The following is a 17,625-nucleotide window of genomic DNA, read 5'->3' as shown; positions in this document are numbered from 1 at the left end:
CAGGGGCAGGAGCCCCTGCCCCCCTATGGATCCCTAGCTTAGGCTGCGGTCGACAGGTTCAAAATTCCGGTTCCTCGTGAGTCCTGGGCCGTTTGCTAAGTGTTCGTGCAGACTGAAGCCTCTTCTCAGGTCTCCCCGGTGGTTCCACGTGCTTGGGCGCATGTGCTGTGTATGGCTCTGATAAGGCTGCTTGGGCAAAATAACCCGAACTTTATAAAGGGAAGTGGAACAAGGAGACAGCTAGAGAATATCTATTCCAACTTCATCTTTCACGGAAGAGGAAACAAGCTGTTCTGTCCATGCGCGCGTGCACGGGCTCCTCTGTTCCTTCGCTCATTCAACATTTATTGGGTTCAAGAAACAGAGGCAGAAGGAGCTCTTGGCCTCGCGAGCTAACAACAGGGACATCCCAAGAATCATCTGCCTGAGAACATTGCCTGGGGTGCTTGTTAAAAATGCCCACCCCACAGCTCCTCGAGTTGGAATTTTAGGGTGAGATGGAGGCATCTGCATTTTTAATAAGCTCTCTGCGCAGTGATTTTTGCAAACTTAATGTGACCCTTGAGGTAGTGGAGGAGGCAGCTCTTTCCCAGGGCCACAGTTTCCGAAGAGCTAAGCAGGAGAGGTGGGTGCCTGAGCTAATCCTGGAGGCCAGGCTAATCTTCCAGAAGCAGAGAAGCAGAGGAAAGGTAGACCAGGCAGGCCGTGGAGCATGTGAGAAGGAGGACGCGACCTTGCCAGTGTGGCCCAATAGGCCAGCTAGAGAGTTGGAGGGGACCCTGTCTCTGGGTTCCGATTGATTCCGCACTGGCCCTGAGCCCCAGCTCTTACTACGTCCACCTGCTGAGCTCAGAGAACTGGTCCCCAAGCCAGCAGAGGGCGGTATGTTTACCAGTTACACTGCAAAGAAAGGGTTCCACTGTCAGATTGGTTAGAACAGTGGGTCTAAGTTACTTCGATTTTTTCACTGCAGGACCAGTCAGAGCCTTTACTCTGCTCCAGTACATTGTGGCTCCTCAAGAAAGAGCTGGAGGATAAAGTCTATGGACCATGGAGTCCCCGTGAGCTTTGTGGAAAACAGGTTGGTGGGCCCTCAGAAACTTAAAAATACAGTTACCATATGATCCAGAAATGCCACTATTAATTATATTCAAAAGAATTGAACACAGACTAAAAATGGGTATTTACACACCAAGCTTCCTAGCGGTGTTACCCCCAGTAACCGAAATGTAGAAACAACATAAGTACCCATCAACTAATGGATGGATAAACAAACTGTGGCCGGTACACAATGGAATATCATTCAGCTTTATTTTTTTTAACATTTCCTTTTTTGTATATTTTTAATGTTTTATTTATTTTTGATACAGAGAGAGACAGAGCATGAGAGGGGGAGGGGCAGAGAGAGAAGGAGACACAGAACCGGAAGCAGGCTCCAGGTTCTGAGCTAGCTGTCAGCACAGAGCCTGACGCGGGGCTCGAACCCACGAACGTGAGATCTGACCTGAGCCAAAGCCGGAGGCTTAACCGGCTGAGCCACCCAGGCACCCCTATCATTCAGCTTTAGGAAGGAAATTCTGACATACCACCACATGGATGGACCTTGAAAACATCATGGTCGGTAAAACAAACCAGACACACAGGACGAACACTGTACCTGTGTGCGGTGCCAGAACAGGCCGATTCATGGAGACAGAGAGAATAGAGGTCACCAAAGGCTGGGGAAAGCGGGAAGGGGGACTTACCTACCGTTCAACGGGTCCCGAGTTTCTGTTTGACACGATGGATACGTTCTGCGTGATGATGACGGCACAACCCTGTGAACGTACTTGTTTACTGAAGTACAGTTGACACAAGGTGACAGCAGTTTCAGGCGGACAACACACTGACCCAGCGTGTCTGTGCTTAGAGCAGGCTCAGCACGAGGGGGGCAGACATCGGTCACCCTACAGCCTGCTGTCATAAGACCACCGACTCTTCCCTGTGTGACGCCTTTCACCCCCGCGACTCACTCGCTCTGTAACTGGAAGCCTGGGTCTCCCTCTCCCTTCACCCTTTCTGTCCATCCCCCACCCCTGCTCTCTAGCAGCCATCAATCTGTTCTCTGTCTTTATGGGTCTATTTCTGGGTTTTGTTTGTTCATCTGTTTTGCTTTTTTTAGATTCCACATAGAAGTGAAATCAAATGGTCCTTGTCTTTCTCTATCTGATGGATTTCACTTGGCATCATACCTGGTAGGTCCATCCATGTTGTCTCAAGTGGCAAGATCTTTGTTGTGCCTGAGTAACATTCCACTGTCTGTAGATAGCACATCTTTTTTTAAGTTTTATTTTAGCATTTGTTTATTTTTGAGAGACAGAGCATGAGGAGGGGAGGAGCACAGAGAGAGGGAGACAGAGAATCAGAAACAGGCTCCAGGCTCTGAGCTGTCAGCACAGAGCCCGACACGGGGCTCAAGCCCACAAACCGCGAGATCATGACCTGAGCCGAAGTCGGACGCTTAACTGACTGAGCCCCTCAGGCACTCATAGCACATCTTCTTTATCCACGTATCTGTTGATGGACACTTGGGTTCCTTCCACATCTTGGCTATTGTCAATAATGCTTCAGTAAATTAGGGTGCATATATCTTTTTGAATTAGTATTTTTATTTGGGAGGCAGTAAATAGCCAGGAATGGAATTACTGAATCATATTTTTAATTTTTTGAGGAACCTCCATACTGTTTACCACAGTGGCTGCCTCAGTTTACGTTCCCACCAACAGTGCAGGGGGTTCCTTCTTCACCATGTCCTCACCAGCATTTGTTATTTCTTGCCTTTTTTTAATCTAGTCTTTCTGACAGGCGTGAGCTGGTGGCTCGTCGTGTTTTTTTTTATTTCCCCGATGATGAGTGATGCATGTGTCTGTTAGCCATCTGCGTGTCTTCTTTGGGAAAAATGTGTATTTAGGTCCTCTGATCAATTTTTAGTCAGATTATTTATTCTTTGGTGTTGAGCTCTATACATTTTTTACTGTATTTTGGATATTACCCTCTTGCCAGGTATATCATTTGTGAATTTCTTCTCCCATTCGGTAGGTTGTCTTTTCATTTTGTTGATAGTTTTCTTCACTGTGAAAAAGCTTTTTATTTTGGTGAAGTCCCAGTAGTTTGCTTCTGCTTTTGTCTCCTTTGCCTGAGGAGAGATATTTTTAAAAAGTTTCTATGGCTGATGTCAAAGAGATTACTGCCAGGAGTTTTATGATTTCAGATCTCACATTTAGGTCTTTAATCCATTTTGAATTTATTTCTGTATAAGGTATGAGAGCAAATGTACATAATGTCACTAAACTATACACTTAAAAATGGTTAAAATGGTGAATTTTATGTTACATACTTATTTTCTTTTAAGTTTTTTTTTTTTTTTTTTGATGTGGCGCTTGAACCATGAGCCATGAGATCATGACCTGAGTTGAAATCAAGCATTGGCTCACCGCCTGAGCCACCCAGGTGCCCCTATGCTACACATATTTTAGCACAATAATAAAAAAAAAATACCATGTAAACAGAACACCTTGGAGGGTGCCTGACCCCTAGGAGACAATTTAAAGAGCAAGCACCCTGCTCGGTACGTGCTCTTCGGGACACACTTTGGGAGCGTGGCGCCGGGACAGGTGAGCTGGAGCCCCTGACAGGTGCACGTGGTGCCCGGCTGGCAGAGGAGGAGGGGGACCAAAGGGAAGAGGGCAGGTTGTTTGGAGCAACTACAGAAAGTGACTGGAGCCCTGTGCTGACATAAAACCTCAGGAACTGAGTCCGAGAGAGAAAGGAGGGAGGGAGGAAGGGGCCTGGATGTTGGCGTGGCTGGAGGAGGAGGTAGCGAGGGCATGAGAAGGGGGATGAAGCAGCACTAGTACAGACCCAGCCGATCCCAGCGCGAGCAAACGCAGGGATTTGGATTTCATTCCTTCATTTGACACGTGTTTCCTGAGCTCCACACCCCACACTGTGTGCCGGCGACTGTCCTGGGGGCTGGGGAGAACGCAGGCACACGCGGTCAACCCTGCCCTTGGGGTGTGAAGTTCTAGCAGGCTGGGGTCTCAGTCTCGTTGTCTGCAGGTTCGAGGCTGTGAGTAGTGAGGGTTGCATCCTCCAGGAAGCAGCTGCTGAGACAGAGTTGGGGTGCAGGACGTTCACTGGACAATGCCACCTGGAGAGGACTGTGTCTCAGCTGTCGCTGTCTTGGTCACTTATTGGCTGAGGTCCTTCCAGAGTCCCCAAAGAAGTTAATGCTGTCAGCCCAGCACAGACTCTGAGGCAGTGCACTGGGGCAGGGTTCTTCTCTGCCCCCCATGGAGTATTGGGAGCGCAGGTCCCCCATCAGTGTGTTTTGCAGTTTTCCATGGATAGGTGCACTCACGCACACTTTTGAAAAAGGACTCCTGACTCAGCCATTCCCCTGCTAGCTTGCTCACACACACACACACACACACACACACACACACACACACACAGTCACTGGGATTTCAGCATCTCATGCGTTGTCTCTTAGGGCTAGCCTACCCGCCCCCCCCCGCCCCGGGGAGCAGCGGATGAGGAACTGGATGACCTATTGCTTTTTCTCACATCCTGGGAGGGCACTGAGGAAGGTCACGGACTTTGGTGTCAGGCACGCCTGGTTGTCCTCTGCCACTACACACTTCACAGCGTCATGAGTAAGCCCCTCAACAAGGCTGCTCTGGGTCTGCTGCTTCTCCAGCAGGAAGGGCCCTGCTGACCTCACAGGCAGCGGGACAAGCATGTAGATTATCTGGCGCCGCCCTGGGCACATGTGACGTCCTCGCTAAAGGGTGTCGCGATCCCCTACACACCCCTGCTCCCGCAGCCAGCACAGCGGTCACTTGTGACGAGAGCCCAGCACGGACCGTGTTTGTGGATCGGCGCGTGGAGCAGGAAGGAACCGAGCGAGGCCGGAGCTCAGGCAAGCCGTGAGGTCCTCTGCGGCCGCTGCCTGCAGAGTCTGTCTTTAGCTTCCGCTCAGAGCACCTGGCGCACACACAGGTGCCCCTTTACCATCCTCCTGGGGCCGTTCGAAAAGAGAAGAGCTGTCTTTATTTTTTTTTTTTAGTTTGTTTATTTATTTTGAGAGAGAGAGAGAGACAGAGAGTGAGCAGGGGAGGGGCACAAAGAGACAGAAAGTCCCAAGCAGGCTCCACGCTCTCAGCGCAGAGCCCAACGTGGGGCTCGAAACCACAAACCGTGAGATCATGACCTGAGCTGAAACCAAGAGTCGGGTGCTTAACCGACTGAGCCAAGAGTTGTCTTTAAAAGTGGACAAGAGGTCCTCCTGCATCAGTCCTGAGCCCCCCCACACACACCTGCCCCACAGAGCAAGGAGCTCCCGCCAGCACCGGAAGCCTGCTCGCCTCCCCTTCTAGACCCACCCCGGGTGTCTGTGGCCTCAGAGCCCCCCGTCGGGCAGCCCCGGGGCTGCTCCCAGGAGGGGCCCAGGTCGCTCCTGTGCACCGCCCCCCAGGCCTGAGGGCTGGCCAGGCAGTAGCTGTGTGTGGGAGTGTGGATGACCCTGGACACGGCCCCAGGTTGGAGCTCGACACGGAGACTGAGCTGGCCACGTGTGAGCATGAGGCCACCTCACAGCTGAAGACGGGACCAAGGGTCTAAAGAGAAGGGGAGTGGGTCACGGGCAGGAGGCCCAGCTGGTTCTCCTGGACCTACTGAGTCCCGGCCCAGACATCCGAGGACTCTCTGATCATTCTAAAGCAAACCTGGCCTCCGGCTTGTGATGGAAGCACACTTGTTAAGAGGAGATGTTAGTTCGTAACCTTTCCGGCTTGCTTGGGGACGTTTAAATATTTAGATCTCTGAATTCATGAGCCTCCGCCTAAGACCCACAGTCTTGTTGCAGCTCCTGTACATGTTGGAGGCAGGCCTGGGAGGATTCCTAGAGCTGGAGCCAGGAGCCCCACAAAGCACCAGGAGAGAAGGTGCACGGTGGAGAGCCTCAGTCCGTGCAAACTCCCTGTCGCGTGTCCCAGCGTCAGGGCCCAAGAAATACCCTGACAGGCTCCAGACAGCAAGCCGTGTACAATGCAAACATTTGTTGTTGTCTAAGATTTTGCAGAACAAAATGTTGCATCGTTCTTTCTATTCCGAGAGCTTCCTGACTTGGCTGTGCCCTTCACTTTGAGCAGGTGTGGGCCGTGTCTCCGTTGCTGGGACATGGAATGTCTGCACGCCTCAGCCCCTCGCGTGGCCCGTGAACCTGGCGCGGCCTGTGATGCTGAAGAGTGGTTTGGGAATGCCCCTCCCCCTCCCGCACGCCTGCCTGGCACATGAAGCCCACGGCCTCTCTGGGGTGCTGCGGGCACGTCTGTGGAGCCCAGCTGCCCACCTGGGTCTTCTTTCATCGACCCCAACTCATCTTCTGTCTTATCCCTGGCAAATTCCCTGTGCTCACTTCTGCTTAGGCTTTCAAAGGGCCAAGTTCCTATCCCCAGAAAGAGTTTATGTGTGAGACCAAGGGCCCTTTGGGCTCCACATCCCCATGGCTGCCTACGGACTCAGACCTCGGCCACTGAGCGCTGTCTGGTCCGGGCGCCTGTGACACTGCAGAGGAACCAGGATGCAGGGTGGCCTGTCCAAGGCCACTGAGTGACCGAACCAGCAGAAGCCTGGGCTCTGCTGTTTGCCCTACGGTCACTTTTCCTCACCTCCCAGCCTTTCTAGGGCCTCATCCCTAATTGAAACTTGACTTGTCTGTGTTGAGCCCTCAGCAGGCAGACTTGCTCATGGCCCATGGCAGAGCCAAGCTGCCGTGGGAAATCCTGGGCTCTCGCTCCATTCTCTTTGCAGAGCTCAGCCTGACCCACTGGGCTCTGACTTTGTGAGATCGACGCTGCTCCGGCCACTCAGACTGCACCGTGGCAGAGGCAGTGAGGTGCGGAAGGTGCTGGTCTGGGAGCCTGAGACCAGGCCCTCACCGGGTGACTGTGGCCAAGTCACTTCTGACTGCAGCTCGAGCGAGCTTGGGAGTGGGAGGGCCTCGGAATCCACTCCATCTTGCCCACAGATGTGAATTACCGGACCACTCTGAACCTCCGTTTCTTCATCTATTCAGTAAGGATCCTACCCAAATGACCAGGTTCTTGGAGGACTCACGTGCTTGTCACATGGCTGGCCCTGTAGAAGTTGCTTTCCCTTCCCTGTCTGTCAAATTCAAGGAGTCGAGGCAGAGGCCCTGTGCAGCGCGGCTTTGGCGCTGTCACTTGATTTCCTCTCTCCGAGTGTTCTCCAGGATCCACGATTGATGTCCCCCTTGGGTCACCTCCCTCCTCAGCCCAGCTGTGTTCATTGAAAAGTCTGCCGTGAGACTGTTGTCCCTCCCCCCCCTGCCCCCTCCCACAAAGGACTTTGCAGCTACAGTCAGTCCCCTTGGCAGGTAGTACTATTCATGATTCACCAGGAAGACCGATCCAGGAAGTGACCTGCGACAGGAGTGTCCCCTGCACTGCCTGACACAGGTTCAAGTGAGTAGAACACGCCATCCTGATGCGTGGGGACCACAGGGACCGTGGGGCACGATGTGGCCATAGCTGCACAGGACCATAATAGCAAGTCTTCCTCTCTCCGCCTCACTTTCTCTGGCAGCGACCGCAGGACTGTGCAGAGGGAGCAGAGCCGGGTGGGGGGTTTCTAAAGCCACGCTCCAGAAGGGGAAAGAGCAATTCCGCACGGCCAGGGTGAGGCGAGCAGCTGCTGTCCGTAAAGTAGCAAAGCCGACCCGAGTTTGCTTAAGTAGGGAAGGGAGAGCTACTGAAAAAACACAGGGTCCAGGGGCGCCTGGGTGGCTCAGTCGGTTAAGTGTCCGACTTCAGCTCAGGTCATGATCTCACAGTTCGTCAGTTTGAGTTTCGTGTTGGGTTCTGTGCTGACAGCTCAGAGCCTGGAGCCTGCTGTGGATTCCGTGTCTCCCTCTCTCTCTGTCCCTCCCCTCCCCTGCTTGTGTGCTCGCTCTCTGTCTCTCTGTCTCTCTGTCTCTCTCTCAAAAATAAACATTTCTTAAAAAAGAGGAAACATAGGGTACAAATGTGGGCAGGTACCACTCTCAGCTCTGGCGTTCTCACTCTCTTCTCTCTCTCTCTCTCTCCTTCCCTCCCTCCCATCTTTCATCTCTACTCACTTTGGCCTGGCTGTTCTATTCTTCTATCTCTGCCGCCTCCGCGGCTTCTCTGAGCCACAGAGCTAGCATATGATGCCCCTCCCACATCCCGAGGCTTATGCTTTCCCAGCATAAAGAAAAGAGAGTACACCAGCCAGTCAGTCTCTCTCTCCATATAGATAAGCAGATAAATATAGACGGAGATGTACATGCAGAGCGAGACATATGGATATATATCCTATCAATCTGGACTTGCAATCCACGAGGAAGAGCCTGAGATTCCCATCCTGGCCCAGGTCCCCACCCCTGGTCTGACCAGAGACTCCTAGCACTGCGGTATTCCCGAGTGGGGTTCCCCAGATGAGTGAGGGGGCAGTGAGGCAGGGGGCAGAGGCGTTTCTGCGGCAAAAGCTCTACCAGTCGGGCCTCTCTGAACACCAGCTCCGTCACTGGGACATCGGGAGGAGCCCAGCTCCAGGATTCCCATTCATATATGAATAACTAACGGATATCAGACCTTAACCAACGCGATGCTTATCAAATCCCTGACCTCACTGACTACCGGCCCAGCCGCTTCTTCCAGTAGTTCCTCGCCATCCAGCCCTCCGCTTCAGATATAAATAAAACTGCTTTGAGAAGAAAGGGTAGGGAGTGAGGTTTTGAGAAAGTGGGCATGCAATTTGCCAGCGGTCGATGGGGCTGCCTACCTTCTGTACGCATTACCTGTCCTGAGTACGGCCTGGAGAGTGAGCATCAGTGGACGGAGGAAGGAGGAGGCGGGTCGCCGGTGTCCCCTGTTTCTTTCCCGTTTAGTGGGACTCGAGGTGGTTTGGCCGCTCCGTTCCACTGATCGGGGAGGGAGCCTTAAAAAGGAAAACAAACAATGGACACGTGGGAACTAACTAGACTTCCCTTCTTGCTACACTCTATGCACGGTGATGGAAGCTTTTCTTCATTCCTCCAAGACAGATCCGGTGCTCCCTTGATAAATGTCCCCCTCCCCGCCTGCCTACTGGCTTTATAATTGCTGTTTAGAAGTTGGTAACAAGTGCGCGCGCGCACGTGTGTGTGTGTGTGTGTGTGTGTGTGTGTGTGTGTGTGTGTTGAGGGAGTCAGGGGAGAGGTTTTCACAGGAAAACATTTTTTTCTATTAATTTACTTCTCAAATGGGTGTGGCCTGCCTATGTGCTGGGGTAGGAAAGCAGTACATGCACTCCGGCGCCCCTCACCATTACGCTTACACACGTGATACACGCAGGACACGGGGATGCCATCAGGCACTTGAGGTGTGAAGCTGAGCGCTGGAACCTCACGGAGATGCTGTGGGGTTTGAATGAGGTAAAAGTGCTTGTCAGACTTTAATGTGTATTTGAGCTACGTGAGGAACCTGGGAAAACGCACAGTCTGAGCCAGTGGGTCCGTCTGGGGGAGGGCCTGAGCTTCTGCGTTTCTCACCAGTTCCCAGGTCGCGCTGCGGCTTCTGACCCGGGACCGCACTTTGAAAACCGATTATGAAGACCGGCACCTAAGTCAGGAAGTGGGCATCGCCATACAGACCCGCATGCACACATGTGAAAACGCTGACCCCCCCTGGCGCAGGGGTTGTTCCCTGGCGCATCCTGGTCAAGGTCATGGTGGCCTCTCGGGAAGGAGAAAGTAAAGGCTCGAATATTCCCCCGTTATATCTTTGCCACCCGCCTATTCCATTATTTCACATATTACCTGGAAGTCCAGAACTTTCTGAAATTTTGACTGAAACTTACAGCAGTAAATTGCAAACCTCTATAGTTTTGCTTGCACACATACCAGACGACACTTAGCAGTTTGCTATAGCTCTATTGTTGTGTGTGTGTGTGCAAAAACATTTCCTGCTCTGAAAGGAGGGCATGCTCTGCTGAAACGGAAGGTAGCCAGTTTCTGACATATTACAAAGCTGGTTTCTTCACATCTTCCAAGTACCCAATGTACTTAATATTCCCAGCACTCTTGGTCCGTTCCATGGGATTTGGTTTTTCCATCTCCGTGCTCTTTTCCACCCTATTTTACACAAAGAGCTGCACTATGCACACCAGGAAGCATGAAGCCAAAACATAGAGATAAGGAAGGTATGGTAGATCCATTCCAATGTCAGCCTCTGCTCTGAGGTTTCCCCCCAATCTACGTGCCCTCCCCAAGCCTGGCTACCATGTCTGAAGAACCAATTCTTCTGTGTTGCCAGAGACCTTGAGGCATGCCATCTAGAAGGATCCATCAGAGTTTATTCTAGTTACTTTCTGATCTCTCCTCTACTCCACTATCTTGTAAGAGATACACGCTCTCCGGGGAAGGAGAGCGAATGACTTATTTATCTTTCCATTCCCTGAGCAGAGCAGAGCGTTTGGCACAGAAAAGTTAGTTGGTCAGTAGACTTAGTTGCATTGAATAGAACTAGATTAAAGTGGATTGAACTGAAGGTCAATGAATAATTTCTCAGTTCTTCGGAGAAAGTAGGACTTGCAGCTTCTGGAGTGAGAACAGGACTGGGAAAGATCTAGAATGACGAGCTGTGGGAAAAGATTGCCCGTGCAGGGGCTACGGACAGTTCAGCCTGGCTGGTGTGAATGGTGGGAGGGGTTTCAGGAGAGATGGGGCGGTAAGCAGGAGACACCTCCTCGTTTAGGACAGACACAAATCGTTTAGATTTCTCCTGTGTGATCTGAAGAAGCAAAAAACTATTATACACCAGTGACATGATCCTATTTGACTCACAGACAGAACACTGGCAGCAAAATAAAGGACAGATTGGATCAGATTGAGACCAAGGGCAAGGATTTAATGATCAAGACCCTAGTCCTTGGAGGATTGGAAGGATAATGTTCATTGGGCCCAGAGTAGGCGTGCAACGTGCCTACACCTCCGGTGCCACCTGAGAGCTGCCCAAAGGTGTTCAATCATTTTTGCAGGACTTCAAGAACCCATCAGATTATGTTTTAAAAACAACCAAAGATAGGCAAAATTTATTTTGTGTTAAAAGCCAATAAATGTATTTAAGATTCTGGGGGTGGCCATTTTGGCAAAATGAATTTCCCATCAGCCCACTTGACTTCACTTCCTGCCTTTTGTGAAATATATGTAGAGAGAAAGCATGAGACTCCCCACTGGGTTCTGCATTCGTGTGCACCTGCTGTCCAATTTACAGTTTGTGAAGGAGGTGTTAATTAGTTGGCAGAAGCACCTGCACGGGGAGTACTGGGTTGGCTGAGGGGGCGGGAAGGTCGCTGGCATTTCCTTGTTCACACAGGCAGGAAACAAGAAGAAAGGAAACTCACATTGCTGTCCAAAATGGCAACCTCCAAGCCAAGGCAAGCGGTGCCATTATAGCAGGTACATTTCTTCTTACAAAGGGCATCTATTTCTAGATCCCTGTGATTAATATCAAATACTTGTAAGAATTTGCTGTAAGTTTTACCTTCATATACTACTCTGAATTTTAACGATTTTCAGAGTAACACGAGTGAGTGTTTGGCTCTCGAGTAGAGTAAAATTAACAGTGTAGAAGGAACATGATGAACTCCCAGAGGAGAAAAAGCAGAGACCAAGTCCCCCGAGAGAAAGGGCAGTGATCTGGTGCCAGGGCAGTCGTGGAGGTGGAGGGTGGAGAAGGGAAGTCGCAAATCCACATGTAGCAGAAAGGACTTTTCACTCGTGGTCAGTTTTTTTTTAGAAGTTGGCTGCGTTGACGTCGGTGATTCTAGGCAAGCATTTGTTGGGAGTAGAATAAGCCTAACCAAAGACCAACGTGAGATTCCCTCTCTTCGTATGCTCACAACACTCATCAAACCTCTGCAACTCAAAGTGAACCAATGGTTGAGGAGCAATATGAAGACAGCTGACAGGATGTCTTCTGGTAACATCTTCATTTCGGAGGTGGAACGCCTGAGCTGCGGAGAAGGGACAAAACTCTGCCAAAGATCTTGATCGTGGCTTCCTGGCTTGCACCTTGGGCTCCTGACTTTTCTGCCCAGGATACTGTACTGTTTCTTTGAAGGTCATCTGAACACACCCAGAACGGAACCCCCAAACCCCATCCAGCGCAGCAGTTCAACGTCACTGAGATGTGCAGTATCGTTGTCGAACCAGCAAACAAAGAAAGATACGACCAGAAGACACAGATGGGCACCCCGTTTCCCCCTACTGACCATGGAGGGGGTCAGTCAAAGAGTTGCTGAAATACATACTTGCTGTCAGTTAATACATATTGTGTGGCGCCGGGGCGGCAGAAGGCTTGGTGGGGAAATCCAGAGGTGCTCGCATTCCACATAGGAAGCATATATGGAGACCACTTAGTTTCCACTCCGAAAAGTGCCATGGAATCTTCTTAAGATGCAGCTTGCTCGGAAGGAATGCAGAAAGGGGACCGTGGCATAAATAGGGCTTTCAGCGAGCTCAGCACGCACTCTTTCAGGCTGCCCAGGTAGGAGGTACCTGAACAAAGAGGGGAGAGACCCCTTTCTTCCAACTGCAGGACGGCTGCACCTGGCTTCTAATGACGCTGAGGTGTCCAAACAGAGAAAGACAAACAGAGTCAAGGAAATTCAGTGAGGAAGACAAATGAGGGCGGGCCTTTCTGGAAGATCAGAGGGCTCCGAGCTCGGCTGCTTCCTTCAGCAAATCCTAATTAGCCCACAAGGAGACAAAACACACTGTGTTTTCCGGACACACACCCCAGGGAGAGAGGGATCTGCGAGGTATATAATTAGGAGCAATTAGCAAGGGCTGGCGGGGAGCAGGGGAGAATGTGGAACCGGCTTCATTGGATAATAACTTCCCCCGGGAATCGTGTGAGGCGGCCCACTTAGGGCTTTTCTGAACCCAGTTCACCGTGGACTCCGTGTTCACCAGGTGGAGAGTAGAAAACAAGAGAGGCTCCAGGTATGTTCTCTGTGGATTGTTCTAACCCCACGCCGCAGCCCCCGTGTCTAGGCCAGTGGGACACACAGTAGATTTTCCATAATGTTTACTAATGAGGAAATAAAGTGAAATGAACTAGGGAAGGAAATTCACGCATTTGCGGTCTGTCCTAATCCTCTGCATCAGCTCTGAGGGTGCCGACAGAGCGGGGCAGGCTGCCGTCAGTTCCGAGGGAGACCTTTCCAGCTGTCCTGTCCTAGCCTTGAACAGCCCCGAACAGCCCGAAAGCCCGCACAGGGAAACTGGGGTGAAGCTTCCACAGGGGGAGGATACGCTAGATGTAATAAGAGACCATGGGCTTCCTGTAAGTCTGTGTGGACAGATATGTGCAGGATCAAGTCCAAGATCCACCAGTCACTCTCTTTGTGACCTTCGGGAAGCCATCTGATCTCTCTGAGTCTTGGTTTTCTCATCTGCAAAACGGGCCTGACTTACAGGCTAGTTGTAGAAATTAAGATCATGTCCTCAGATGGCTATAGGGCAGGACCGAAGGCTGCAAGCTAATAAATATATTTACCCAAATGTGTGTTTTGGAATCAGTTTGTCTTGGAAGGCTCACTAGGGCACTTTATTGCTCACAATAAGACATTCCAGACCTGGGAGATTGGGCGGGGAGGTTTATGGCCAAGGTAGGCATTTGGCAATGCCTACTTTTAAAGATTTTCAAGTTAAAATTATTGTGGCAAGGCTCTATCGTGTCCCACTTTGAGGTCATTCATCCATTTTTTTGGAGTATTCCAAATTGGGATTTTTTCCCCATTCTTTTTTTTCTCAATTGTAGTAAGATATTTATAACATAAAATTTACCCCTTAAATCATATTAAAGCGTGTGGTTTTGAGGCATTGAGCACATTCAGATTCTTCTGCAGCTATCATCACCTTGCGTCCCTAGAACTTTCATCTTCCCGAACAGAAACTCTGTCCCCACCCAACACCCACTCCCCACCCTCATCTCCCAGCCCCCTCCAACCACCGTCCTCCTTCCTGCCCAGGAGTTTGACGACTCTAGGAAGCCCACATAAGAGGAAACATACAATATGCGTAGTTTAAGTGCCTAGTTTATTTCACTCTGCTAATATCTTCAGTGTTCATTCATGTTGTAGCAAGTGGCAGAATTTCCTTCCTTTTTAAAGCTGAATGACTTTCCATTGTATGGACAGACCTCGTGCTGTTTGTCCATTCATCAGTGGATGGACACCTGGATCACGTCAGCCTTTTGGCTGTTGTGAATACCGCTGCTACGAACCTGGGTGTGTACCGAATTTATTTATCTGTTAAAATTCATCCATTTATTTTGAGAGAGAGTGTGTGTGCATGAGCGTGAGTGAGTGAGCCAGCGAGGCAAGGGGCAGAGAGAGACAGAAAGAGAGGGAGAGAGAGAGAGAAAATCCCTAACAGGTTCCAGGTTCTGCAATGCCAGAGTGGAGCCTGACACAGGGCTCAAACTCACTGCGAGACCATGACCTGAGCCCAAATCAAGAGTTGGATGCTTAACCAACTGAGCCACCTGGAGCCCCTCTAACTTATTTTTTAAGAAAAAGACTTGACTGTGTTCAAAGGTACTTCTTTGATCATCTCTCATAACCCTAGGTTGGTTTTTCCCTCCAAACATGTCATGTCAGATTCTTAACATCTCACCCCCCAAAAAAGAAGAAGTTAACTATAAGCCTAGTTCATTCCACCACTGATAATAGGAATTTATGACTAAGCAAAAAAAACACTAAATAACTGCACTCCAGGTACTTGTCAGAAAGTAAAATCTGAAATTTAATCCAGCTCAGTACCCTTCAAAAATCAGTTGAGAAACACCTTGTGAAATGAGGGCTGCCGGAAAGTTTACTCTTACAAAATCTGTTCCTAAATTAAGCCAGAGCCCATCCCGGTACCTGGGCTGTGCTAGCATCCATGGAAGTGATTGCTCTGAATTGTGCTTTGCTGAGGATATTTTCCCTTTTTCCTACTGTGCTCTCTTTAAAGGGACCCATGGAAGAAACTGTTCTCAAGTATTTGTATCAGTTATGACTTCCTGGAGCTAGTGGATTTGGTGTTTTGTTTTTTTTATGAGCACAGAATTGTGTAACAAATTCCTATCTTTGCTTTGGCTGCTAGGAAACTTAGATCCAAATTTGCTGTGCACCTGTAACAAAAGGCATGGAAATATATAATGTGAATTTTGTGTATTAAGGTCCTTCTGGCTTTGCCCTATACACTTACCATAATTTCCTCTCTGCTATGATTTTCTCACTTATTCCTTGTTGCTGTTGTGTTTGTGTAAATTACCAAGGAGGGGAGTATTTATTTGACAATGAGAATTTATCATTCCAAATTCTTGGTTGCCAACAATAGAAATCCATTCTAATTAGCTTCACCATAAATTAATTGATTAAAAAAAAGGAATCCATGGGAAAGCCTAGCTCACCAACTAACTGAGGAGGTTGGAGAACAGGGCTCAGAAAATAAGCAGAATTCCAGAGGGGCAAGGCGATGGGTACCGCAGGTGCACCGAGAGTCGGGTACGATGCTGCTAGGTGAGGGAGGGAGGCTCAGAGAGGGGATGGGGGGAAGAGGAAGGATGGGAAGAGCAGAATGAAAGAGCCAATCCAAAAGAGAGAGAGTTCTGCCTAAGCTTCAAGAAACAGAGCACTTTCAACTGCACTGCTTCCCCTCCTTCCTCGCCACTTGGGCATCACCTTGGGCGCTCCTGGCAGGACCCCGAGCCTTATGTCGCTTCCACAGCCACACACACACACACACACACACACACACACACACACACACACTTCATTATCTGATGCAGGGCCGGCTTCACTGAAGATTGCAGTGACCAAAACAGGAGGTTCTCACCTTCCATCCCCAAACCCCCCCCCCCCCACCGCCCACCCGTCCATGGCGGACACCTTCTGCTGTCTGCATCCACCTCCATGTTTTCCAAGGGCTCCTCCTTCTCCTCCTGACCTGCTTCCCTGTGCTCACTTCCAATTTTGTAAGCTCAAAGGCCTGTGGTGAGTACCACCACACTCTTAGAATGCAGTTTACTGACCTCTGGTGCCTCCTGAGTATACCCCCCGACACACACCAAAACCAACGGGATTATGAAATATTCTTCAGCTCCATAAAGGCCTTCAGAAGAATTCAGGTACATTTCTCCATCCTATTATACACCAAGAGCTTCACCTGCTCCCTCAGTGACCAGAGACTCCACTCTGCACAAGTTCAGTTTGGAAGAAATTCATCTGGAGCCACAGTGTCTAAAGAGTTTCCAAGATACCCAGCGTCTGACTCTAGTGGGGTTCCGGAAGTGCTGTGTCAGCAAGGCCACAGCTGTTGGCCCCGCCCTGCCCGCCCGCTTCCGGTCCTCCCCAACCCCAGGAAAGCGTACTGTCACCGTGGGACGTTCTGTGTGCGACTAGAGAAAAGTAAGCCGGATTTGTCCACCCTGTTCGCCAGCGAGAGCTTCCTGACCAGAGGACTGGAAATGCCCCCCGCCCCCCGCCCCCGCCCCTGGCCTTTTGCAGGTGACTTCGCGCTACTCTCTTCCGGAGCCAGAATGGCTGCCTTAAATCTGCACCACGTGAGGGTACCAGATCTACTTCCCCACTTACCAATTAAAGCCCCATTTCCCATGTAGATTTTCACATTAGGGAAGTGATCTGCTGACACGGATGTCTGGGTGCCCCATGTCCCACTCTAAGTCTTGCTGTAAAAAGACACATTGGTGTAGGGGCAGTAAACCTTTGAGTTTGTGAGTTTCATCTGTGGGAGATAATCTCCTCGCCCACCTAACCGGGATTGCCATGTGCCAACCACATTTCTCCATCTATCAAGAGGAGAATCCCCCCATGATGCTCAAGGCCATCCGTCCACTTATTCCCATCCTGTGAGGTCCTGGAGAAGTTGCCAACAAGATTTTTGAATAATAGCAATGCTTGCCATTTATTCAGCACTTACTGTTTGATAGGTACTATTCTACATACCCTTTTGTGAAAGGAAAGGAAAGGAAAGGAAAGGAAAGGAAAGGAAAGGAAAGGAAAGGGAGAAGAAAGAAAGAAGAAAAAGAAAGAAGAGAAAGAAAATGTAATCTTCACAGCATCCCTATGAGGTGACATTATAATTATCACCATTTTACAGATGAGAAAACTGAGGCACAAAGAAGTTAAGAAGCCTGCCCAAGGGGTAGAGTCAGGATTCAATCCCAGGCAGTGTTTCTCCCGAGCTTGCGCTCTGGAGTGTTAGGCTATAGCACCTCCAGGGACTGATGACATTTCTATCTTTGCTCTGCAACTTTTGTACGTTGGACAAACTACAAATAGCACATCTGGAAATTGTTCCTATGAAGTTATTGGATAGAAGCTATGGCTAGTGGCTTAGGGTGCCTTGGTGTTGGAAAGCAAAATGAAACAAAATGGGGAAGGAAGGGAAGGAAGCAACCCAACCCTTGTGGGACATGCCATGCTGTTCTGCAAATGCCCCGCAGTCATGTCTTCAGCGTGGGAACTGACCAAGGAGACTCAGCCAGA

Source organism: Suricata suricatta, chromosome 13 (genome assembly GCF_006229205.1).
Source record: "Suricata suricatta isolate VVHF042 chromosome 13, meerkat_22Aug2017_6uvM2_HiC, whole genome shotgun sequence".
Lineage (NCBI taxonomy): Eukaryota > Metazoa > Chordata > Mammalia > Carnivora > Herpestidae > Suricata > Suricata suricatta.
This window is presented reverse-complemented; position numbering follows the sequence as displayed.